General features: G+C 46.4%; 1 protein-coding gene and 1 pseudogene across 3 annotated transcripts in view; both read right to left on the bottom strand.

The window, feature by feature from the left end:
• Nucleotides 1-26,700, bottom strand: part of TEP1 (telomerase associated protein 1) — a 1,055,001-nt gene that overhangs the window by 594,875 nt on the left and 433,426 nt on the right. The window lies entirely within an intron of this gene.
• LOC138247555 (5S ribosomal RNA) lies at nucleotides 12,643-12,751 on the bottom strand (annotated as a pseudogene).

Here is a 26,700-nt window from a genome sequence, read left to right as displayed (position 1 = left end):
CATACTCTGAGGTATTTAACTGGCTCGGTGCTCCATTCTAGTGGGAAGTCCAGCTGGTGTGGTAGTGTGGATGTGGTTAAAGGAACAATAGTGGATTTCAACCAGTTGATACTTAGTCCCAAGTATCATTACTATTGGATATATTCCCATATGACTTGCTCTAAGCAGATGTGCGGATCACGGATGTATAGCACAATATCATTGGTATACAACTATATAGCGAGTGGGCGTTGAGAAAACTGCGGCGCAGTCGCAGCCTATGTCTGCCAAATCACACATGCCAGAGGTTCCAGGACCAAGGTAAATAAAATTGGGGAAAGTGGGCAACCTGCTGTGTGCCCCTGAATATGTGGGCTGGCCCAGATGAGTGGTTTTTGACTTGCACTCAAGCAATTGGGCTAGCGCAGAGCAGGCGTACTTCCTGGAGGAAATTTTGGGAGATTCCCATGTAGTATAGCACAGTAAACATATATGGCCATTCTACTGAATCAAAGGCTTTGGCAGCATCCAGTAGGACAACTGGAGCCTGCATGAAAGGGACCAAGTATTGCAATGCTGCAAACAGGGTGCGTATATTGTGTGTTGTTGACCGGGTGGGTATGAATCCGGAATCATCCGGTAATGTCACATTCTAGATTAGCAGTTGGAGTCTAAGGGCCAGAATGTTGGACAGTATGTTGGCATCTGTGTTTAATAAGGATAGTGGTCTATAAGATTTGCGCTTGTCTGGTGATTTGTCCGGCTTAAGGAGAGTGAATGATGAGGGCTTCCCTGGGGACAGGGGTAATATGTTACATATAAGCCTCCAGATATACAGCGTGGAGGTGCTGTGCCAGGATCTGTGCCAGGATCCCAGCAAACACCTTATAGAATTCAGCAAGGATGCCATCCACCCCTGGGGCTTTGCAGTTAGGAAGAGTATGGATTGCCTCCTGCACTTGGGCTACTGTGATGGGTTGCACTAAATATTCTCGCTGTTCCGGCGAAAGCCAATGCAAAAGCTAGATCAGCTAGACAGTCAGTGATTTCGGTTTCTGAGGCCAAGGTGGGCGTGTCATAGAAGAGTGTGTAATAATCCATGAACGTTGCCAGGGGAGTCTGGGTGTCACGGCTAAGCGTTCCATCTGAGGTTGTTATGGTTGCAATGTGTGTGTCCTGGGTTCTGTCAACTTGGCTGTCAGTCTATGACCCGGATGGCACCTTTCCCCGTAGGTACATGCCACATGTCTTTTAGTGAGATTATGTACCTCCCATGCAGCCTCCTCTTTGTACTCTGTTTCCTGGTCTATGACCCGGATGGCACCTTTCCCCGTAGGTACATGCCACATGTCTTTTAGTGAGATTATGTACCTCCCATGCAGCCTCCTCTTTGTACTCTGTTTCCTGGTCTCTGATAGCAGCTAAAACATGAGGGTTGTGCACCCTTTCGTAATCTACTTCAAACTTCCAACTGGTTTGTTCTATCACCTGTAAACATGTGGCATAATTTTAGGACTCCCACTTGTGCGCCAATGCAGAACCCTCAGATGGTGCCCTTAACGACCTCCCACACAGTGCCCGCCCCCTCAACAGAGCCCTTTTTGTGTTCAAAATATTATAAGATTGCCTCACATAGGTCTTCCCTAAATACTGAATCAAGTAGGGCTGCGGGACGGAACATCCAGGTGATCGGTGCAGGGACATGAGCGGGCATCGGCACATAATCCAATAGTGTGCTGGGCATGTTCTGCATCTCCATCGCCCAGTGGCTAACCTCTCACGATAACAACCAATAGTCTAACCGTCAACATGTACCTTGACAGAGGAATTGAATGTACCCTCATGGTTAGCAGAGTGGTGAAGCTGCCATGTATCCACCAGTCCAATGTCTTCCACTCCCTCTTGTGTAACCCGGGCAGAGTGCTTCCCCTGCCAGTCCCCAGTGACGGATCGGTAATGTATCAGGTCTAAGTACGCATTTAGATCTCTTCCCAAAGAACTACTGCAGGTTGCAACATGTGTGGGTGAGCACAGACTCGCAAACGGAAGTCGGGATCATCTATATTAGGCCCACAGGTAGTCAACTGTCTTGCATATCACAGAAAGTACCCTGAATCACCACCCATTGTCCATAGTGGTCTGTGTCTGACTGTGAACACTACTCCTGTCTGTAGCGACAGTAAACCCCCAAAGGAGTATGAGGAAGAGCTACTCAAGTGCTCACCCAGCATGTCCCGATACCCCCAACAGTGTGTCTAGTGAGGTGCATCTCTTGCAGTGGGGCAATTTTAACATGGTGCATGTAAGTATGCTAACACATGCCTAGTTTTCCACAGATTGTTCAGCCCACGCACATTCCATGTCAACAGTGTGATGCGCCTCCTGTTAAGAGTCATGACGGGTCAGGTAGGACCTGTTCAACAATTTCCCTGCACTGAGTGCCCAAGGACATGCTCCATGCATACTATGGTTGGCAGTACAGTGGTGAAAAATCAACTTCAAATCGAATCCTCCCACCCACTTCAGCATCCCAATCATGCTAAACACATCATCATACCTAAACAACAACTTCTGACATATGTCACTAGAAACTATAGCACAGTGCACACCAGTCCACACCGTGTGACAGTGGAAAAAAAGGGTGGTCCCATGGGGAGGGAGGGGTTAGAGGCACCAATAACTTCCCAGTGGGTGGACATGGCTAGGAAATAATATACTGTTGGCTGTAGAAAGTGTCCTCATGAAAAGGGCCAAGTACCTTGCTGTGGCAGCAGGCCCACTATGCCTCATAGTCGCACAGCAGTTCATGTTACTCAAGCAGTCCTGCCGTTGTTTGCGCAGATCACCAGAGCAGTTTTGCAATATGGGATCTGGTTGTTACCTGCAGACATTGTGTCTCAGGAAGGGTGGTGTTCCCTTGGCAAAGAGTGAGGACAGGCCTCTGGCTGCATGCGTGTGGTGTACAAGTCAAAGACAGAGTGGTGCATCCCTTTAGTCGTCCAGGTCATCATGATTCGATCTTGGCTGCTTATGACATTTTGAAGAGAGGGTCAAATGCCACTTTTTGTGTTGCCAGCATTTTGTGTGACCCTCCATTTTCAATTCGTAGCTGGGCTGGGTACAGCATGACATATGGGATCTCCAACTGCTGCAGTTTCTTTTTTATGTGAAGGAGTGTCACTTTAAAGTCAGTAAAGAATGCTATATCATTGCCTTGGTATTGTATGGTCTTTTTTTCTCACACAAGGTGGAGAACCACATGGGTCCCAGTAAATGAGGAGCCTCCTGGAGGGGGACGATCTGCTAGTGATCTGTGCACCCGCTCCACCATCAGCATGGCTGACCGGTTCTCCGCACTAAAGATGCCACCAAGCATAGTCTCTATATAGTGTTCCATTTTGCTTATTGGTGGATTATCGTACACCTGTGATCAGTAGGTTGTTCTGGCCTTATCGTCCTTCAAGGTCTTGGTTCTTGGTCTGGATCACTGCAAGGACTTTTTCAATATTGAGGAACCTTGAGGATATTGGCTTCAAATAATCTTCTGTGGTGGAGATGCATTGCTCCGCTTCTGTTATTCTTGGGTTCTGTTTATCCAGCTTAACCACCATGTGGTCCATGCAAATATTAAGGTTGTCAATTTTGCCATCTATTGAGTGCAGGCTTTGTTGCGTGGCCATTAGCGTGATTTCAAGTGTAGTTGCTCCCTGGGGTACCAGATCCCGCTCAATTTCAGGGAGGTGGAATCAGGTTGAGATTTAGTGAGGTGCCGGGTATTGAACATAAACTAAGGCTGATGTGTGTCAGCCTTCCCACATCATGATAGCACAGCACAGGCCACAGCAGGAGGGACATAAGGATGGGACTCAGCTCAGCAGCGTCACTGCAGCAGGAAGCGGTTCTTAACAATGGGTAAGGAGTTTGTGGTATGTAGTCCGGATATCTTTGGGGTCGCTTCTCAGATGTGACTCCCGCCCCCAGGCCCTTGGTACGAACAATGGGAGGGTCCAGTGCAAATAGGGCTGGTGATTTGTGTAGGGCTCCACACCCAAGTACGCCTCCAAACCTACTGTCAGGATACTTCAATTCGATTTCCTCAGAAGCAGAAGATAACTCCTCAGTCCTGACCCGAGCTACTCACAACGAATATTAATCCTTTGTGCTGAGTACCCCGGAGGGGGAAAGGGGAATGGGATGGTAGAGAGACTGCCATAGAGATGATGAACGCCAGTACTCAGTCTGCCTCTTCACATCTAAGATTGGATACAGCACCTGCAAGAGTCACAGTCGCAATTACTAGGGACATACAACATCAGTTTTTTCACTTTCTACTCTCAACACTTAATTCTCTTTAATTCTATTATTTCTTCACTCACCCTGAGTTCTCTGTAGCCTTGCTTCTCTCTATAAATGATAGCTCTTCTTTAAAAAATGCTTATTACTGATTCTGGAAGAACTTCTCAACCTTTGTTAGAGATTGGTTTTATGTTGCTATATATATATATATATATATAGTTGGTGATAATGCGTTCTTCAAATCAGCTGATCTTATTTAATTTCTCCTGTCTTATTGTGACTTCTGTCAATACTTGTATTTGTAAATGCTTGTTTATTAAAGTTCGTTTCTCCTTTCTTACTTCGACATTTGTTGATAACTTGTATTTGTAAATGCTTGTTTATTACAGTTAGTTTCTCCTTCCTTACTTCGACATCTGTCGATAATTTGTAGTTGTAAATGCTTGTTTATTTAAGTTTGTTTCTCTTTTAAACTCTATTTTGGTTTATTACCATTGAATTTGTAAATGCTTTTTTGTTAACAGTTCGTTTCTCCTTTAAACTTGGCCTTCGTTTATAACCTTGACATTTGTAGATACTTGCTCTTTTAAAGTTTGTTTTTTCTTTGAATTTAATATCTTAAACAAGAACCTTGTAAACATAAGGTTAATTCATACATTAACTCTGTAGCCTTGCTGACTTCCACGGGAACGGTCTACTATCAAACTCTTCGAATAAACCTTGACAATATTTATCCGTTTTCTGTAATATAATCTTCAAATGTAATTTTACCTCACAGGAGTTTCTGTTCTGAAGCGCGCTCTCTCTCCACACAGCTGATTCCTGTCACACCTCAGTTGAAGTGCAAGGCTTCCAGCTGGAGAGCTCGTAACCTAGCAACCAACCGATTGCAAGACTAGAACTGTAACTAACCTTCAGGACTCACAGCGGCCATCTTGGATCTTCTCTTCTTGATTCTTCCTTTGAAATAAGCGCAAGATTACTCTGCAAACCTTCTTCCAGTTTGGGCTTTGCTGTCTCCACTGAGGATATCTCTTTGCTTTTCTCATGCACTTCTTTGATTTGACTTGGCAAGTTTGTGTTGTCATGACAGTACTCCCCCTCAAGGAACAGTTCTCCAATTTAGGTTTGCTTGGGTAGGTTCTATGAAAGTTTCTCACTAATCTTGAAGCATGTACATACTCGTGCGGCTCCCAGGATCGTTCCTCTGGACCATAATCTTTCCAATCAATTAGATAATAAAGCTGGCCATTATGGAGTTTGGAATCTAAGATTTGATTGACCTCATACTCTTCTGCAGAGCTAATCTGGATAGGAATTGGAGGGGAGTTTTGACGTACATTTGGAGGACTGTTCTTTAACAAGGAGACATGGAAAACAGGACGTATCTTTAGATGAGCTGGCAACTGCAATTTAACTGCCACTGGATTGATCATCTTGTCAACTTTGAATGGGCCTATAAATCGTGGCTGAAATTTGCGATTTCCTTTGAGATGTAAATGACGAGTGGATAACCAAACTTTGTCTCCTTTCGAATAAATGGGGCTCTCTCTTCTTTTTCTATCAGCCTGAGTCTTATATCAGTCTTTTGCTTGAATGATGTTTTTTCTAGCCCTAACTAACGTGGTCTGAAAATCCCTCACCATCTCTTCTACTGCAGGCACTGAATCATCTTCTTTACCCAACATTACATTAGGATGTCTACCATGGTTCAGATAAAAGGGGGTGAACCCAGTGGTGGAATGAACAGCATTATTGTAAGCAAATTCAGCTGCCCACATCAACTCGGGCCATTCCTTCTCTTTATCGAATAAATTGAGTCTTAAATACTGTTCTAACTCTTGATTCACTCTCTCTGTTTGCCCATCGGTTTCAGGATGGTAACTGGTAGAGTAACGAGAATCAATTCCTAATCTTTTACTAAAGGCCTTTCAAAAGCGAGAAACAAATTGGGACCCCCAGTCTGAAACTAGAATTTTTGGGATACCATGGGCGCGTACTATGTGTTGTGTAAACAACTGTGCAACCTGTGGGGCTCGAGGGATTTCTTTCAAAGGAATGAAATGCGCCATTTTAGTGAAAGTGTCTACAAAAACTAGGATAGTGTTAAAACCTTGGATACTAGGGAGGTCCACTATAAGATCCATAGTAACAGTATGCCAGGCATGGGGTGCAGTGGGCAAAGGTCTTAACAGACCTTGTGAAGCTGTTCTATTTGATTTCCCTCTTTGACATTTGTCACAAGTTGACACATAGGGGGTCATTCCGACCCTGGCGGTCATGGACCGCCAGGGCCGGGGACGGAGGAAGCACCGCCAACAGGCTGGCGGTGCTTCAGGGGCAATTCTGACCACGGCGGTAAAGCCGCGGTCAGAAAAGGGCAACCAGCGGTTTCCCGCCGGTTTACCCCTGCCCCAAAGAATCCTCCACGGCGGCGCTGCTCGCAGCACCGCCATGGGGATTCCGACCCCCTTCCCGCCATCCTGGTCCTGGCGGTAAAAACAGGATGACGGGAACGGGTGTCGTGGGGCCATTCCCATTTACTTTTCCTGGTCTGAAAGTGATAACAAAATCAAAGTCTGCAAAATATAGGGACCAACGCAGTTGTCTAGCTGTTAGAGTTCGAGCTGATTTTAAAAACTGTAAATTTCGGTGGTCCGTGTAAACGGTCACTTTATGCTTAGCTCCCAAAATGTAATGCCTCCACTCACGAAAAGTTTCTTTGACTGCCAATAGCTCCTTATCTGCAATTGAATAATTTATCTCTGGTGGTGTTAATTTTCGAGAGAAATAGGCCACTGGATGTAATTGTCCTGTATCTTTATGACGCTGGGAAAGGATACCTCCTATGGCAACATCTGAAGCATCTGCCTCCACATAATATGGCTCATCTGGATTGGGGTGGAGCAAGATTGGAGCTGAGACAAAGGAATTCTTCAAAAAATTAAAAGCATTTTCAGCTTCTTTTGTCCACTTAAACTTCACTCCTTTCTTCATCAATCGAGTAATGGGTGTAACTGTTTGAGAAAAATTGGATATGAATCTTCGATAAAAATTAGCGAACCCCAAGAAACTCTGGATCTCTTTGACATTGCATAGAGAAGGCCAATGTTGCACTGTCTTTATCTTGGCAGGATCCATACTAACTCCTTCTGGTGACAAAATGAATCCTAAGAACTAAACTCGTTCCACATGAAATGCACACTTCTCCAATTTTACATAGAGAAGGTTTTCTTGCAACCTTGTGAGGATGGATCGAACATGGGAAATGTGCTCCTGTAGATTGTCGGAAAAGATTAAAATGTAATCTATATAAACCACGGCAATCCGGTCGAGGAATTCTCGTAATATATCATTAACGAAATACTGGAAGGCAGCGGGAGCATTGCATAACCCATAAGGCATCACTTGATATTCAAATAATCCGTATCGAGTCCGAAAAGCGGTTTTCCATTCATCCCCTGAAGTCACTCGAATCAAATGATATGCTCCTCGCAGGTCCAATTTGGTGTAGATTCTAGCATTCTTTACTTGATCTAATAAAACTGACACTAAAGGCATCTTTCTCCTCCCTAGTGCTGTGTGGCAGGATCTTAAAGGGAGCACAACTTCCAGGCTCCGCAGGTTTGCAGCCGCCATCTTAGGCCTTGTTACGGAAGCACTGCTTGGACCGCCATTTGGTCGTATACAGGTTCTGTGTCACCATTTGCCTTGTTCGGATGAAAAACATGCCCAAAGAGGTCTCCCACACATGGTATAGTCTGCTGTGAGGGCAGATGCATGCCAGATTTCTCGATATTTGGCGGATTAAAGGTCCTAGCCAGCAGAGCTGCACTAACGCGCAGCTATCTTGCCTTGAGCACACTAGCGCCCCCCTAAAGTTTCAGACATTTAATGGTTAAATGTGTTGCAATTAATAAGTTACTTACCAGGAGTAACACTCTGTTTGGTGCATATTATGCCTAAACTTAGGTTCTTTGAGGTTGTGGACTGCTAAGATGGCAGACGGTATGTGATAGTCAAAGGCTCTGTTCAGCCTCAACAAAATCCTTTGGCATCCTTCCGACTTTGGAGTCAAAGACAGTTAAAAAGTTTAGTGATGTGCTGCACCAAAAAAATCCTTCATTTGGTTGCCCGACCCTTTGGAAGAACTGGCAGACAAAAGACCGAAGTAGCCCGAGACGAGGCAGCGTTGAGAAAGTCATCTTTGGTGGCCTTGCTTTGGCCTCCTCTTCTCAAGGTGAGCATGATGCCTAAGATGCGAGGAAGATTACGGGATCCAGTGGCCCTGACAAATGCGATCCGAGGACTTGAGAGCTAAGGTGGTGTGGGCCCAAATATGCAGAATGGCAACCCTGAGGCCTCTGAAGCCTTGAGACGTCACTGCCTGTGAATGATGAGTGCTGCTCAATCCTGTAAGTGAGAGGCCCTGGCTGAGTCCGGTAGCTGACTAGATACTGTCTTTTGTGACCTTGCACAACTGTCCCACTGCTGTAAAGTAGGAAGGATTGCAATTTTCAGAATCTGGAGGGAGAAAGTCACAGACTTGGAGAAGACCTGATGATGGGGAGGCGGCCAATATCATTCCTGACTGCACTAGGGGGGATTTGACTCCATTTGAGGTCTAGGCGAGGAGTGGCCCCAGAGATAACGTCCCTTGATCCAAGAGGACCCCACTCACAACTTCCGTCTGGTCTGAGCCCTCGTGGCAGCATTTCGCTTCCCAGTGGGGAGCTGTAGGGGTCCGCTGATGACTGCAACTGCCTTTATCCTGTGTCTCGGAGTGGGGCCCTGGAGGCATACACATTGGGACTAAATTGATGTGGAGGAATGCGCCCACTCATCCGGCTCCTTGCACAGATTTGTGTTTGTTTATGCAGTGAGTGCATATCCGCTTTTGCCTGAGAACTGTTACTCCAGAATTTGCGACTTGATGTGCAGGTGGGGAGCAGTGCAGATAGTGACACTGTGCCTCACTAGCAATCTCTAATGGTATAAGAATACTATCCCAGGGGGGAGGTAAAAACTGAGCACAATACCAGTACCTCCTTGCCTGCCTAATGCTTAGAGTGAGACACTGGATTGGGAACTCCGGCCACTGAGCAGTAGGGCAGGGACAGGGTGCGCTGGAGTGCATTCTTGTGGATCAGGCCAACAGTGGAGAGACATAGAGCTTTGAGGTCCTCTTAGCAGACCAAGATGGACAAGTATAATGAGGGTAATCAGAGCAAACACACACCAAATGACCAAGAAAGGGGTAATGTTAAGTAGTTAGTTCCTACATCTACTGGAGCTTGGATCTATGCAGCCATTAGTAAATCAGCCCTAATGCTCGAGAACAAAAAGGTGCCATATGTATTGAAGTAAATCTCCTGTGTTGATCAGCGCATGTTTAGCTATAGATCGCTGGCTACTGAAAAGTCCATGACTGTCCGTCTAACAGAAATGACCAAGCTGCAATCCTTGATATGTTATGCTTCAACCTAACTTATCATCTGAATAACAGACTGAAGGATGCTGAAGGGAGACCCAGTAGGAACAACCTTAGGTTTACTGGATTTCCAGACAGTGCATAATAATGGCCAGAATGTTTCAGAGAACAATGGATCAAGAATTTCCAAAGTCTGGAAGGGTTATCTGATTTTTTTGTTATAGGCTGTGCCCATAGAGCTTTGGCACCAACGCCTCCTCAAAGGACAGAGATAGTGTTTTGCAACATGCATGTAGAATGGGAGGCCAAAAAATGGATGACCATCTGATCCATATCTTGCCTGATTACACACAGCGTATAAAAAAGCTTTGTCCTTCAATGCAGTGAGGTAGAAGCTTAGAGAGATGGGGATAAAATAGATGCTGATGTTCCCTGCGAAACTCTGGGTGGTACACAATGGAGGATCACAGTTTTTTACTGATCCTGCTAATGTGTGAGTGGCTTGAGCTAGGCGAGAGAACACAGGAGAGGGTTGGCGCTCGCATTAAAATGAGACACTAATGATGGAGTCACAGACAATTGTGGAAGAAAAAGACTCTCAACAGACGGGGATCACGTACAAGATGATGGTACTTTGAGAGCTGAGGCAGTTGATTTGAAGTTAATTTGAAGCTGAGAGACCCCCACAAGTTAGACATGAACACAATCAGTCCCCTGGGTCGCTGGTGGACCATAATGATATGCTTGCGCTGCGGGAGAGTAGATTTGTGGGAGATTGAAGGTAACTGATTAGTATCAGTAATGTTTTGATTCTGGAAATTGTTTTATTTTTAGGTCGAGCGTTAGCGTTCGGCCTGCTGTATACTAAAGTATACAATAGAGTGAGTTCCAGCATTTTGATTTGTTAGTTGCAGTGCCCTTCACAAATCCTTGCTTGTTAGTGGGCAGTTCTGCCTCTTTGTCCTGCCTTTTTTCACTTTGGGAACAGCACAAAGTACTGTGTAATTGCGCTATGTTCTGTTTATCTCTTCTGTAAGGAACTTTTTTGGGCATTTGCCTGTTTCACCTCAACATTGTGGGTGCTTGTTCAGTCCCTCCTCCCCACCAGCTCCCTCTGTAAACATAAACCAACAGCAGAGGGGGGTTTTCCAGGGCCAGCTCGCCCTCGCTGTCTTTATTTTCAGTCTGTGTGGCAAGAAAAGTCCACTCAGTAATTTATAACGCTAGGAGCTCTAACTCGAGCAAACACCAGAGCATTGCATTACCCCACCCCCAGTTTTGTAAACTCCTAACTGGACTTTTCTTGCCACACAAATGAAAAAACAAACGCAGCACGATCGTGCTGTGTATTTTTTTTCTTTTCATTTGTGTGGCAAGAAAAGTCCAGTTAGGAGTTTACAACGGGACTAGCTCTAACTTGAGCAAATGCGTGACCTGTTGTGTAAAATGCTCTAGGTTACGTCCGATTCTCTCATCTTCACAGGCTGCAGCCGCTCCTCCCCAACCTAGCACGACTATCAGACGGCCCCTCTCACGCACTCAATTACAATGGACAACCCACACCTGACACAGCATATGCTGCACCTCCTTGGACCCCTCCTTAGGACATGACACCGAGGAGTCACCAGGGGAGACGATGCTTCTGAACAGCAGCGTTCATTCTTCCCTCCCAAGGACGATTAGTTGCTGCTATGCAGGAGTTCCCTCTTCTTTATCCCACTGAGTGGCGACACCTCCGTTCACTCTGGCCGGGAGAAATATCTCTTCTACACTACCTTAACAAATCCAGAAATAAACGGGAAGGCAAGCCAATGACTTACCTCTTCTTGCACTTTTTTCACTTAATGGAGAGGCTCTGTCACTCTGTAAGTGCCATCTGCAACATATTCGCCATGCCTTACAGGCAGAGGGTGGCCAGTCTTTTCTTTACTTTTGTCAAACCAGGGTGCCACAGAAAGTATTTAGGAGTTGTTGGAAAAATAAGATATTTCATCATGGAATCCTTTCTCAAACAACATGCATAATAATGCCCTTTCTTACAATACAAGTGAAACTGAAAAAAAAGAGGTCTGTAGTTTAATGCTTAGGACGCAACAGCGAGTAATGTGCTCTCTGCTGGGATGTTTTCCTATGTTGAACAGGTTTTATTTTGCACACGCCCTGCTCACCCATTCTTTCTGTGGTCGATAAATGGATTGCTGAGTTAATGACACCTGTTACAGTGCCATGAAATGCCACAAAATGCTTTGGAATGCTTTTACAACAACTCAAATTGTACGCACCTTTCCTCTTTTTATTCCCTGTTTCTGGAATGCTCTGCTTCTGGACTCTGTTACACTAGTGTCTGCAACTCATTTAACTCTTCCACACCAAATATATAATCATCCTTTTATCACATTTCCGACACGCTGTGCTGATCCTTTTCCATTTGGTTGCCAATAGTGGGCTCAAGCACTATTTCTTGGGGGCTAAGGCTTATTCATGGCACAAGTCTTAAAGAAAATAAGTGGTGGGACTGACCAAGTTAGACACTATGCAAGTGACATCACAGCACATGACACCACGGCGTGTGAAATCGCACCTGGAATCACAGGTAGTGGCATCACAACCCATGACCTGACAGGAAATGACATCACAAGAAGTGAGATCTGGTCTTAAGACCTCACGCATATGCTTACCGCAAGAAAGCAAAGCCTTAGCTAGGGATCCCTTTGCCCGTCGTGGAGCAAATGTTTGGGCCGAGTGTAAAGTGCAGAATAATTGTAAGTTTTCTTTTAGAAAGTGTGTATTTTAGTGTTATTGCTGTTATTTTTTATTTCTTTTTTTAAGACAGGAAAAAAAAGAGTGCAGGAAATAAAAAGTGGAAAATGTAATTAGCGAGGAAGCTGTGTAATTGAGCTAAGATGTGCAACACCTAGTGTCTGCGAGAGGCAAAATGCCTACAGCACCTGGTATTCCCAGGCGGTCTCCCATCCAAGTACTAACCAGGCCCGACCCTGCTTAGTTTCCGAGATCGGGCGCATTCAGGGTGGTATGACCGTAGGCAGGAAAAGCTGCAGTTTCAGCTCTCTTCTGCTCACCAAGCCCACCACCTGGAGCCTGCTGCTCTTAATCTCACCTGCACAGGCTTCCCTTGGGAAGTCGGACATGCGCTCACTGCCGGAGGCCTAATGCCCCAACACACATGGAACACCATTTTTAGGGTTGAGCCTACGTCGCATGCGCCTGCGCATGCGTTTCGCTTGCAAGACGCATTAGTAGTTAGCAAAGGGCTCGGAGCCCCACCCATGTCACGTCAGTGTCTTTCATTGGTTCGTGGGCTTGCCTTTCAAAATCTGCTAGCTTTCATTAGTGGAAGGCATGCATACGTCATGCCTTTTCCGGTGGTTAGCCCTCCTCGAGCGCAGTGACCAAGTACGGAAAACATGCGAGGCTCACTGTTTTCCGTCCGGTTTGTGGACTACTTTTTAGCTTTTTTCGCAGCGCAATCTCGCTTGGCAGAAGTCGAGCGCTTTGCATGACATCGACCCGGTTACATAGTTAATTGCACCCGCCTTGTGGCACGACCGGCATGAGGTGTGGAGGACGGCAGGGGACTGATTTCGCCACCTGCAAAGCGGGTTACTGAGCCCATGGGAACACACCACTCCTGGGGAGAAGAGGAGGAGGAGGGCCGGCCGTGGCTGAGGGTGGGGGGAGAGCCGCAAGCGACGTTCTGGAGACCCGGCCGGCCAGGCAAACATCGGTTCCCCCCGATGAGTGGACTGCGGGTCACCGGGCCTGAGCTCCGGAGCTGATTGGTTGCTGGGTCCTCCCTGCGTGGGTTGCCTGACCCGCGGCCTGGTGTTAGTCTGGGCCAGGGGGCCGTAAGGAGTGAGGAGGACGCCCCAGGGCCTCGTGGGCCTGTCGCGTCCCATGGTGATGCGCCGGGCCTCGGATCGGCCTGCCCTTGTGCCAGTAGGCAGCAGGGGCTTAGGCAGGCCCCATTCTGGGTCCAGGCCGGCGCAATCATAGCCCCTGCGCTGCAGGAAACATTGGAGGACTTGAGCTGGGCCCTGGGGGCTCCGTCAAAGAGGTGAGAGCGGCAGGCATTGTGGTGCCCCCTCGCCACCCCTGAGAACTGCGCTTGGCGCTGGGCCTGGTTGGGCCCCGGGGCAGGTCCGGTCCTGGGCCTGGTCCTAAAGAGCAGCGACTCCTGTGCTGCAGGCAGGCCATGGAGCAGGGCAGGGCCCTTGGGGCATCATCAGAGAGGCGAGAAGAGCATCATGTTTGGCGTTGGAACTGTCTGAGCCCCGGGGTATGTAGATGTGTGGGACAGAAGGCGATGCCGGGCCAGTGCGACGTCGGAAGACACAGCATGGTGACCTAGAGGGGGGGCCCTCCTGGGACTGCCGTGCAAATCCCACAGAGTGACCTGACAGGTGCTTCGCCACTCGTGGATGGACCCCCCTGGTGCTATGTTGGCCAACTAAGGAAAGGTCGCCCTGGAGGGTGATCACCGAAGTTGCTCCCTTGGTCTCAGTCCTGAAAACACATCAGCCTCCACCTGAATCTCCCCTGCCGCTATTTGGATACACCTATGGTAGGAGATCCTGCCGGGAAACGGTGCACTCTGGATGGTGCCAACTTTGCCACACCCCGCCGGCCTGCTTCTGCCAGGATCACAGGTGACCCATTATAACATGAACTCTCTTTTGACCCAAAGGGCCAGATTTTCCTGGGTCTCCTGAGCATGCTGGGAGTGAGGGAGGTATCTCGAGACTGGCGATACCTCATACGGGTGAGACCACCCCCCTGCACGGACTTTAAGCCATATCACAACGACTTGGACCACTGCGGAGGGCGACGGATTAGTGGGCCCACTTTTCCTCCAGAGTGGGCTGCTGGAGGACAAAGTCTGAACCGAAATTAAAACTGGGCAACACCTCCTACTTCTTGGACCATGGCCACCTCGAAACATAAAAAGGAGCGGGAGATGCTGACTGGATCCACACCAGCGCAACACATAACTACAGACAACCCACCCCCAGCCCTCGCTGCAAATCAACAACGAGGGAAGATGTGACAAAGAGCTGGCCCCAGTCATGAGGGGCTTTCTCAAGTCCCTGTTTGACTCTTTAAAGATGGATCTCCAGGACCTTAGGAAAGACCTTTCCCAGGAAATGAGTGATCTTCGCTCAGACCTCACCTCAATATGGAAATTGGTCTCTGTCCTGGAAGATAACGAGATAGCGAGAGACAAGGATGTTGAACAGCTATGTCAAGAAATCTTGTGACTACAGGAACAGCAGGACCAGCTGCAGATATTGTCCGAAGATCTTGAAAATTGCTCCCGTCACCACAAAATCCGAGTCCAGGGTGCTCCCACTGGAGCTGAAGGAGAGGACATTGGAGAATACATCACAACTCTTTTCAGACAGATCCTAGGATGTGAGGATAATAGATATATCCTTTTAGATCATGTAAATAGAGCTGATCGCACAGGTGGAGCTGAATCTAGGCCACCATACATTTTAGTGTGTGTTCACAATTTCCTGATTAAAGAACACATTCTCCATCAGGCAAGAGGCAAACAATAATCCAGTTCAGAGGCCATACACTAAATTTATTTCAAGACATATCCCTACTCACACTCCAACAGCGCAGTTCAAACCCATCACAGACCATCTTCGATCTCACAGTGTCTTGTATGGCTGGGGGCATCCATTCAGGCTCATATTCTGCGGGGAGGGCCAACTATATCAGGTGAAGACAGTCAAGGAAGCCCACCAGGTTTTTGGTATGGAGTAGAACCCCTCAGACTCTGAAGCCCGAGCCTCTGAGGAAACCTTCACAGGGGAGCAGCACCGATGGAAACGAGCTGCCCGGAGAAGAAATCACAATAGACCGTCATCAAAGGAAAGAGCCCAGGAGCAACAGGCGGTTTTGGACAGTATCGCTTTTGGCATTAGCAAACAGAGGCTGAGAGAGGGTGATCATACAGCGACTATGCCCTGCACCTGACTGTGGGGTTCCTGGTCCACTATGCTGTGGTGGAGGGACCTGAGGCGGCGGAGCCCTCACGCAGATTAAGTAACAACGTCGGACATCCCTGGGCCAAGATGGACGCCCTTTCCATAGACTTGCCCAATCAAGGGTCTCAGTTACATGTTTGCTTAGGCACATGTTGTGCCACTCTGTTGTTTGTTACATTACCCTCGTCCTCTCTACGCAGAACGAAGCTAAGATCCAACGTGCTCAAAAACCCACACAACATTTGGCATCGCACACTGTATTCCCCTTCCCCTGTAGAATACAGTTGCCATATGCCCTCCTCATCTCTCAACACATCTGCTAATCAAATTTCTGAGCCTCAACATTCGAGCTCTTATTAATCCTGCTAAACGGTTGGCGATACTCTCCCTACTTTGGCACTCTCAGAGCTATATTTGCATATAGGAAACTCATCTCCTTTTTAAAGATGTCCGCTGAATGTTCTCCAAACAATTCCCTCAACAGTATTGGTCGTCAGCAAACACGAAACATGGCATGGTGGCGATCCTGGTGTCTAGATCTTTCCCAGGGGAATTCCTCACTAAGGTAGCCGAGATTAAGGGTAGATTCCTCACATATAGAGTATGGTGGGCACCTTTCACATCACACTCATCTCAATTTACACCCCCAATGTGAAACAGGGCATTCATTAAGGAAGCCTTCACCCCGACACTTACCACCCCCAATGCAGCGCTTCTTAAATGGGGTAATTTAACCCAGTTAATGACAACAACCTGGACCAGTCGGGCCACCGACATGGCCAGACCGGTGCCTTCTCCCCTGCATGGCTTTAGTGGCTCAGGGCTTGTGGATTGGTAGATACATGGCGAGAAGCAAATCTGAATGCCCGCGACTACACCTTTTATTCAACGGCGACGAAAACATATACTTATATAGACTATTTCTTAGCCTCCCCAGCTTTTCTAGCCTGCATTAGACATACCACGATGGAATCCACATCCCTATCAGATCAATTTGATTCTACTCACTTTCGCTCTCCTGATTGGAGATTTCAAGACTCCATACTCCAGGCACATAGTTCGGTGGAGGCTACAGGGGGGACCATTAAAGACTATCTTAGCAACAATGATAATGAGCTCTCTTCCCTTTCGTCCATTTGGGACTCCCTTAAAATAGTTGTACGGAGAGAGATAATCTCTATCTCTGCCACAGTGATTAAAGCCCGAAGAGAGCTGAGGCTGCAACTTGAGCAGATGGTAGCGGAGTGGGAGCGAATCCACAAACGCACAGGAGCCCCTAGAGTTTGAAGAGAATTAGAAAAAGCCCGCCTCCAACTGAAGCGTCTGGATCTAGATTGAGCGGAATACACTAGGCCAAAGCATAAATTCTATGTGTGGGTCAACCGCTGTGGGAGATTGTTAGCCCATAATCTTCAGGCACATGCCTAAGCCGCTACCAAATGGTACGATCCCCCTTACGGGGGAGGCACGAACGAATTCTCAAGTTGCGGCTACATTCCGCAAAATTCAACGAAACTCTCTATGCAGCTGACACAGCTATAACCTCTGACCCCTTTTCCTACTTAGATGGGTGTGCCCTCACACCGCTCCCACAGGCCGACACCGACTCCCTTGACAAATCAATACAAGTAGATAAAGTTATCTCCGCTATCTTTCGAATGAAACCGGATAAGTCACTAGGTCCAGATGGTTTCACGCGACTCTTCTATAAAACCTTTGCTAGAATTAGCACCAATACTCACCAAACTATTTAACTCGTTCGCCGAAACTGGCTCCCTTCCTGATAGCAGGCTTGATATCACTATAACTGTGATCCAGAAACAGGGCTAAGTCCCAGTGGAGGGCGGTCCCTACCGGCCCATTTTAATACTTAACACAGACACCAAGTTGTTTACAGGCAACCTAGCATATCGCCTTAACCCTCTCATGTCTGGGCTGGTAGACTCGGAATAGCAGGCTTCATTCTGCATAGTCAATGTAGAGACAACACAAAATGCCTCCTACATCTTATTGATAAGACACAATGATCGCAGCGGGAGGCGTTGCTGTTCTCCACTGATGCTGAGAAAACATTCAACAGGGTCTATTGGCCTTACCTCTTCGAAGGGCTAGCTCACTTTGGTTTTAGCCCTAAACTAATACGCTGGATAAAAAGGGTCCATAGTGCGCCCAGGGCCTCTGTCTGGGTGAACGGTATGTCCTCTCAGCCTTTTCCGATTAGGGGAGGGACAAGACAGAGATGCCCCCCTCTCCCCATTTCTTTTCACCCGCTGAATGGAACCTCGGGCCGTACGCATAGGTATGAATACCAACATAATTGGTATAAAATTTGGCGGTGACCATCGCCTTATTAGTCTATACGCAGTCAATATGATATTAGCCTTAACTGACCCTCTGGTCTCACTTCTGGCCCTAACTGCAACTCTACAAGAGTTTGAGACTATTTCTGGACTTCAAGTGAATATACAAAAATCCCAAACCCTGAACCTCACAGTCCCCCCTGCCCATGAAGCAGAGCTTCACTCCTGATTCCCCTTCCTATGGTTTTCCTCCCATATCCCATGCCTAGGCATTGAACTAGCTGGATCTTCTTCACAAACTGCCCATAGGAATCACACAGCCCTTTCTAAACTCACGCTGGCAGATTTGGAGGCGTGGCGCAAAAAACTGTCAAGGCTCGGTCGGGTAGCAGTGATCAAAATGACAATACTACCTCGCATCTGATATATTTTTCAAACAATTCCTCTCTGCCCTCTGGCTAAGACATTTAATAAATTGCAGTCTAAAATCCTTAAATTCATATGGGGCGGTAAACCTCCGCGTCTGTCTAGGCAGATCCTTTTTCTCCCTCAGAGAAAGGGGGGACTGGAGGTCCCATGCTTTGTGAGATATTTTCAGGCTGCTCAATTGCGCTTCACTATCGAATGGAGCCACCCATACCCTGAAAAATACTGGTGGTTCATGGACCAGGCTGTTGTGGGGTCCCACTTATGGAAAGAACCATGGCTTCCATGCAAATATAGGGCTAAAGGACTATAGTCTTCCCTCATCACTAGCACGTCGTTCCAGGACTGGGATACAGTAGCCATCAAAGCTGGATTGACCTCTTTCCCATCGCCTCTGACACCAGTATGCGCCAACCCAGACTTTACTCCTGGCATGAACCCAGATTACTTCCACAGATGGCATGTTGGAGGATTTAGGGGGATAGGAAGATTATTGGACATAGATGGCATCATCCCTTTCGACCGTCTAAAGGACGAATATGGGCTAACGGAGGCAGACTGTTACGACTCTGTTGTCCCATCTCTAGGGGGCACGGTAAACAGACTATCTGTAGCCTGGGAATCATCTTGAACACTTATTTAGAGTCCCTTTCTGACTCCGGTTTGATTTCCATGTCGATATGGTATGCTATTGTAGAACTACATTTGCTTCCATGGACTGCAGATCCCATAATGCACTGCCTGGGAGTCAGGAAAACCTGGATTCTGCTATACATTGTTTCCTATGGGAAAAGTCTGGTTGTTCCTTTGTACTGGATTCTCTTCTCCAGGACTTATGAGAGACTGGAACTGCACACACCTGTGACCTTTCTTGTGCAGTTCAGTCATGTGACTCCACCCTGGGTTTGCTGCTGCCTGGAACTGCTTATAAGCAGCCCTTTCCTAAAGATCTTTGTCGTGCATTGGAGTTCAAGTGCTTTGTGTTCCAGACCCCTTGTCGGATGGTGTTCCAGTCCCCTTGTCGGATGGTGTTCCAGTCTTGTTCCTGTTCTGCTTCAGCGAGAACCTACTTTCTCTGACCTGTTCCTGCTTGTTCCAACCAGAGCCTGCTCCCTGTTTCTCAGTCTTGCTTCAGCCTGAACCTGCTCTCTTTTTCCCAGTCCTGTTTCCTGCTTGTTCCAGCTCCCTGTATTCCTGACCTGTTTCTGCTTGTTCCAGCCAGAGCTTGCTCTCTGTTTTCCAGTCCTATTCCTGCCTTTGCTTCAGCCTGAGCCTGTTCCCTGTTCCTGCCTTTGCTTCCCAGTTTGTTCCTTCTGTTTCCTCTTGGGTTATCGTGTCTGGTAAGTTTACTATCAGTCTTCACCTGTGTATAAGTGTTTTCCTTTGTACTGGGGTTGGCTCCTGTTTTCCAGGAGGCAATTCCAGCCCCCATTCTTTGTCTAGTGTTTTATGTAGTCTTTAGTGCCTAACAGTGACAGTGTGCTATTGCTGTTTTCCAGGAATTGCCACTGTGTTTCCAGCTGGACCCACAAGGGCTTGTCTTGTGTATGTAAGTACAATCCTTGTTTGTGCTCTAAGGGTCCAGAGACAAAATCACTTCTGCTGCCTCCTTTCTATGAGGCTTGCGGGGTGACTATCTGTAAGAGCAATCTGCACAGAGGCATTGACGTTCCCTGTTGCTGTGGGAAGTTCTGAGCCCTACCCTGTGTACAACCTTAGCGGTAATCCCAGTGTGTTTGTCCATTAGTAATCCATTCCCTGTTTGTTCACACTAAGGTTCCTCTGCTTTTACTTTCCTGTTTCCTGTGCCTTTCCATAGCAGTCCCTTCCCGAGTATGCCTTTAGCTGCTCTTCTGCCTAAGCAAACTACCTCTTTGGGATATTCTGACACCTCAAGGGGTGCCCTAACTAGACCTGCTCAAAACTGTGACACGGACAGGTTGATGTACCTGCAGGTTAGGCACTGAGTGCTTCAGACTTCGGTCTGATCCCTCGCCGCGAGACCCCTTACACCATTTGAGAAATGGTTAACACTCAAGCAGGATGACAAACAGCTGATATCTGAGATTTATATGCACCTAATCACTAAGGCACATATGCCCAAAACTCCGGGGCAGCAAAGATGGGAGTATGGTCTAGGGAGAGAGCTGTCAAACACCAAGTGGGGAAACATTTACTATAGGGGTCCCACCACACAGCATACCATACCCAATCGCAACTTGGGCTTTGTACATCCAAAAAAGCATTTTTCTAGTCGTAAACGGCCCAATTCTGAGAATCGGCCCATTTGCGACTATAAAAATGCTTTGTACATCGGGCCCATTGTCCTTTTCTGGACCACCTTCTCTTCTTTGCAACAGCGAACCCTACAAACAGCTGACCATGAACATGATATTCCTAACAGCTAAGGGTCATGGGTCCAACTGGTATAGTCTTGTCTTCTCTTAAGATGGATTAGGAGGAGAAACAAGGGGCGTGTCGTGGCTGCTCCACATGGAAGGTTAACATCACTTTACAGAGAAAGAATGCATGGGTCCTCATGACCAGCTTGCCCGAAAAAGAGGTACTTTAAAGGAGGCTGAACTGATAAAGCTTGAACTTCACTTGCACAATAGATGGAAGTGACTGCAATGAGAAAAAAACGATTTCAAAGCCACTAGTCTCAGAGGATAGCAGTAAAGAGGCTCACACCAAATGAAAAATCAAAGCCAACAGCATATAAAAATGGACCTGTGCAGCTACAATCGGGCATCCATTATTGGTAACAAGAGGTTGAAATCTTTCAGTTAGTTCCACTCAATCTCTGTGGATGAAGGTGTAGAATGTGGAGATTTGCATGGAGTCCTCTGCTCTGTTGTTTGGGCAACAGATCCTTCGGAAGAGGAAGTCAAATTGGAGGGTTAAACTGAGAGTCAGCACTTCATATTTCCATATCTTCCAAGTTCAATATAGACATATCAGAATGAGCTCTATTTGGTACCCCTGACTTTCATCAGGATTCATGGAATCCGAGGTAGAGCTGGAAAAACGTGCAGACTGCAGTTGAAGGAAGAACACATCTCCCAGATGCACTTCAGGGCGCAAAAGGCTGGGCACATAGCATTTTCAGATGCAGCAAAAGACTAAAGACACGGCCCACTCTCAAAAATGCCCTGTATGACCTTCATGACAATACTTGTCATCCATACTATGACACCTGCTGAGTTTTCCTTTCTCCTGTGAAGAGTCAGTCAGCGTAAAAGACTCATAGCCTGCAGATACAAGCATGCACCCCACACCACCCTATTTGTTGCAGTACCACATGGCAGTCGTGAGGGAACAGCCAGATGGCATGCAGCTTCATGAGATGTATATGACGGTTCTGCTTCATCGGAGAACAGAGACCTCAGATGTCAACATCTTCACAAATGAACTCTCCAGTCGAGAAACAATCAATCTGTCACCATCGTGAACTCAGAAGTGGGTAAAGAAAACAGCCTTTAACATGTCAGACTGGTATATGCTACCCACCAATGAAGCTGAGCCACCTTGTCAGAAACAAAAAGATCTTATCTGTGAGGGAAATCCATGCCAAGTTCACTTCAGACACCATATTCAAGTAGGTTCCACTGCAAGCTCCACATGTGCCATTGAGTGTGCACCAGCAGGATGTATGATGCCAGCAGTAACACTTAAGGCTGATGCAGTACTTCTCACCTGAAACCTTAGGCTCATATCCTGGATGTTTCTGACTCACTCTTGAGTAGGACAGACCTTCAAGGTGACAGTATTAAAAATATCTGCATTAAAGGGTAGCCTTTTGACTATGGGATCTGGACTCGATTGAAAACCACAAAAGTTACAAAAACATTGCTTGCTGCAGGTTATTCGAGACTACTGAGGAAAGCTGAACTTCAAAAGCCAGTCTTCAACAAACAGGGGTCCCTCACTTGTGATGAAGCACCATAACCACCTACATGACTTTTGTAAATATCAGAGGGGCTGATGTAAATCAAAAGGCAGGACAGTGAACTGGAAGTGGCCTCATCCCACTTCAAATGAGAGATACTTCCTTTGGGAGGTATATGTCCTGCAGATTCTGGTACACCAGGAAATTCTTATGGTCCAAGGCCAGTAGACCTTATGGGAATGCTATTATTTTGAACTTTTCCTTCTGAGGAACAAGTTTAGCTACATTTTAGTGTTCACCAAACTTAACAAAAGTTTGCATTTTCAGACATGATGCGTAGACATTATTAGTTTACAGAGCGGTTTCATTTAGATTTACATACCTTTGATTAAAAATAGCTCAATTTTCCAAAACTATGCTTGCTCAAAAAATAGTCAATCTCTTCCCTTCAAACTCCAATGTCTATAGTTTTCAATCTACTAACAGTTATTTTATTTGCTTGTCCCGCAGACTGTGCTAATCTTGCAAACAATGCATTATACTCATAGATACTTCTCATACTAATACTTCAATCTATGCCCATCTAAAAAAATATCCAGACATGCTTCTTTTATTAGTTATGCCATCCGCTACATTTCGCAGATAGTACTTTTTCCTTTTCTTCCACATAAGTGTAGGTAATGGATTTAGATGAATTTGCCTTTAGGGGACTGCAGCAGTGAATCTTTTATGAATGGGATGCAACATATCACTACAAAGGGTCAAAAAAGCAAGTAGTGTAGCTACAAGTAGGTTATGTGGGTTGTACAGATTCAAGAATCCTTTCCAGATACACATGTTAAGAAGACACTAAACAACTGGATAACACAAGCACAAACAGCCATTAAGAACATGTTATTAATGATTACAATATGAAAATTATGACCCAGCTAAAGTGCATGTTACTCTCAATATGGTGCAGCAATTGATGAAATTCTACTACCTGGGAGAGACCCTTGTAATCTGTACTACCCACATCCATTCTCCGCCATCTCTACACTATCTCCTGCAGCACGGTCTCTGGACATTCAAGTGTTAGTGTTATGAGCGTCTGTCGTGCTTCCTTTGTGGAATGCGAGCAAGTGCAAGACTTGTATGCTTACCACAAAGGAAGTAGAAGAGACACTCCCAGCACTTGAATATAGAGCAGTATGTTTTAGCCACCTATGTATTAAAAAATCACCATGCTGGTCTGAGGAAGAATTCTTGTGTGGGAAGCAAAAGTGCTGCTTCCTGGGTGAAAAGGATTTGGGAAGCAAGATGGTTCTCACAAGATGAGGTCCCAGAGGGCTTCAAGCAAAGCGTTATTAAGTTGTACCTTCTACGCTATGGCCTCCCGAAGGAATTGAAGGTAAGTGAGGCCGATTTACTGTTCCACTTCTGCTCCCTACACACCACTTGTATACAATGCTAGGTGTTAGTGCAGGACTGTTTATAATGTGTTAAACACAGTGATAAAAAGATCAGATTAAAAAAATAGCAAATTGATTTTGTTGTGGCCACTTGAGTTTATTGGGAAGGGCATATATCCGGCCAGTGTTTCACTCAACAACCAAGATCCGATAATCAAAAAAACACCGAATTTTCCTATAAATCTATAGTAACTATACAATACACTAGTAGTTTTCATCGATATTCACAACTGGCCTTCGATTCTTCTTGATGAGATGTACCTGTATTCAGTCATCTTCCCACCAGCTGGGATCTCTAACCAGGATCTTAGGAACAGCTTTTCTTTCAGTATGTTCGACAAGGTATTTTTCCTGCCATATTTTCATTGTGAACGAGATGTTAGTTAAAGTGTGTTCATACGCACAGAGTTAACATTTTAGATTTAGAGAAATACGGAAGGCCCTTCTAAACACATTATTTGCATTTTCCCTTAAATAAAACAGAATTCTAAAAACATAGCTAGTTTAGCTCGCAAATGTTTCTCTGTTATGCTGTGGGAACTGCATCATTTTGTACAATATTACCATTCTCTGTCTTAAAGACCTGGACAAAGACAATGAACTACAGACTTGGGATCATACAAAAATGAAATTTCTGTATGGGTAGCAGACTTTTCCACGGTGCACACAATGCCACGTAAGCCCTGTCATTACCATAATCCACCTGAATACATTTCCCTCCAATACCCATCTTCCCACTGACTGCACACACTGCCTGGCTAGCAAGATGACAATATCTAGTCACAGTGCCAAGCCTTGCATGAAATCACAAAGATGTTTCTCAACAATGCCACATTTTCCCTCAACATCTTTGGTCAGAGCGTTTGCCCAGAAACATTTTTAAACCGTATTTTTGCCAGATACTCTTCTGATTACATATTACCAATTGTCTTCAAATCCGTATCCCTAGCAGCTATCTCGGCATTTACTACAACCATGTACTGGAAATTACACTGTAACAAAGACATCCAGCAGTTTCCTTGATTTAAAATCCTAGGCATCTCCACGTGGCTCACAGACTTTTTGGAGTTTTTCAACAGTGACCACTGGATATATGTATTCCCATTGCATAACCCAGTTATTGTAAGGGTAACTGGCTTATCCCTGTGTGCTATCAGCATGACTGATGGCCAGAGGGTGAGCACCTTGCTAAACAGTGGCTCTTGAGTCTAGTTCTCACATAGGGGCACATCAGATGCCCCGCGAAAAGAAAACCAAAGCATAGCTAGTGGTTAAGCTCTTGCATATTTGCATGTCTGTCACAGTTCTATACAGCTCCAGCAACTGTGTGAGCATTCCTTTGATATTATTTTCTGCATAATGGGGGAGGAAACTGTCTACTCTGTTAATACTGCCATACGCATTATGCCCAGGTTTTTTTCATAGGGTCTGGTGTATCGGTGCCTTTCGCATGAGGATCCTAACTTCTTTACCAGATTGACTCCGATCAAGCACACGTTCTTAGAAATGGTCAGCACTTCTAAAGGATAGCAGACTTCTAAATGATAGATATTGTGACCGATGATCAACAATTCTATTCCTCAATGAGAAGCTGGATCCCACTTCAGGATCGGTGACTACGTTCTGCAGTGACTGACACCTGCCATACTCTTTGCTAGGCAAACAATAGAGTTGGTCAGGAAACTTCAACGTGTCACCTTCGTCTCTCAATGAGGTGGAGCATGCAAAGGAAGACCGGTCCCAGGTGTGTCTTCGAATGGATGGCAACTCTCTGGCCAGGCCAGGGTAGGATGTGAACTCTGAGGGCAGCTAAGATAGGATTTGTGTTTTCTGTACAGGTTGGCATAAAGCACCTGCTCTTTGGACAGCTTAGGGACAGATGTCTGCTTTCTTGAGAGACAATAGGAGATGAACTCTCTGGACAGGTCAAGATAAGATGCACTCTGTGTGGACAAGTCAGCAAAAGCCATCTGCTCTCTGGAAGGGCCCATGCGAGGGCTGTGGGGGGAAGCAATACTTGTCCAAGCGCTTGTACAGTGACAGCTCTCTTATCAGGCTGGAGGGGGTAGAGAAAGTTGGTCACCCGAGTACCCAGGTCCCTGTATCCAGAATTCCTCTACAGGCTGGATAGCCATTTGAATTCCTGCTGCAAGGTGGGCTCCAGGAAAATGGCCAAGATCTTATCAGCTGGAAAGAGTGCCCATTTCTGCAGGCTTGCTCGCCATGGCTAATTGCTGTAGATCCCATAAGACAACAGGCCAATTTCCAAGTATCCTGTGCCATTACGCTTCCCCTATTTAGCCTTGAGAAAACCAAAGGTCAAATTATCATGGTCCCCATTCAGATCGTGCTTTCATCCTCAGAGCTGTACAGGCCAATCAGTGTGGAGCTTGGTCTCCAGCTGGCTCAGGAAGTACTCTTGCCAGAGGAACTAGTAGGGAGTCCTGCTCAAAAAAGGGTTGTGATTTATTGAAAGTGTAATTTTATATAGGGCAACCCCTTGCTGAAGATAAATCCAAATCCAGTGCCAGAGGTGATAACGGATCTGAAACCTTAGGGGGCACTGATAAAAGGGCAACCAGCAGAGCCTTCAGAAGAGGAGTAGAAACATGGCTTGGGGAAGGCTACTAGCAGACGTCAGACTGGAGGCCCCAACTGGCCCGTGTGTCTGGAAGGCACTACAGAGGGAGCCCGTTCCAGCTTGACAACCTGCAGCATGACCCCACTGAAGCCTGCAATCTGCTCTGGAATGGATGACGGACCAAGGAAATCGAAGTGAATTGGCATCGGGTGTGACGAGTCAGACTAATTCAGAGTAGGGTTCTAAGAACGCTGCCTATATGACCTCTGACTGGAAAGAGAGCATCCGGACCTCATAGAGTTTTGCTTCCATTTCTTGTGCTTCTTTGAGTTG

The sequence above is a fragment of the Pleurodeles waltl genome, chromosome 7, assembly GCF_031143425.1.
Source record: "Pleurodeles waltl isolate 20211129_DDA chromosome 7, aPleWal1.hap1.20221129, whole genome shotgun sequence".
In the NCBI taxonomy this organism is placed as follows: Eukaryota; Metazoa; Chordata; class Amphibia; order Caudata; family Salamandridae; genus Pleurodeles; species Pleurodeles waltl.
The sequence above is the reverse complement of the archived record's forward strand: the minus strand, read 5'-3'. Positions and strand labels throughout refer to the sequence as shown.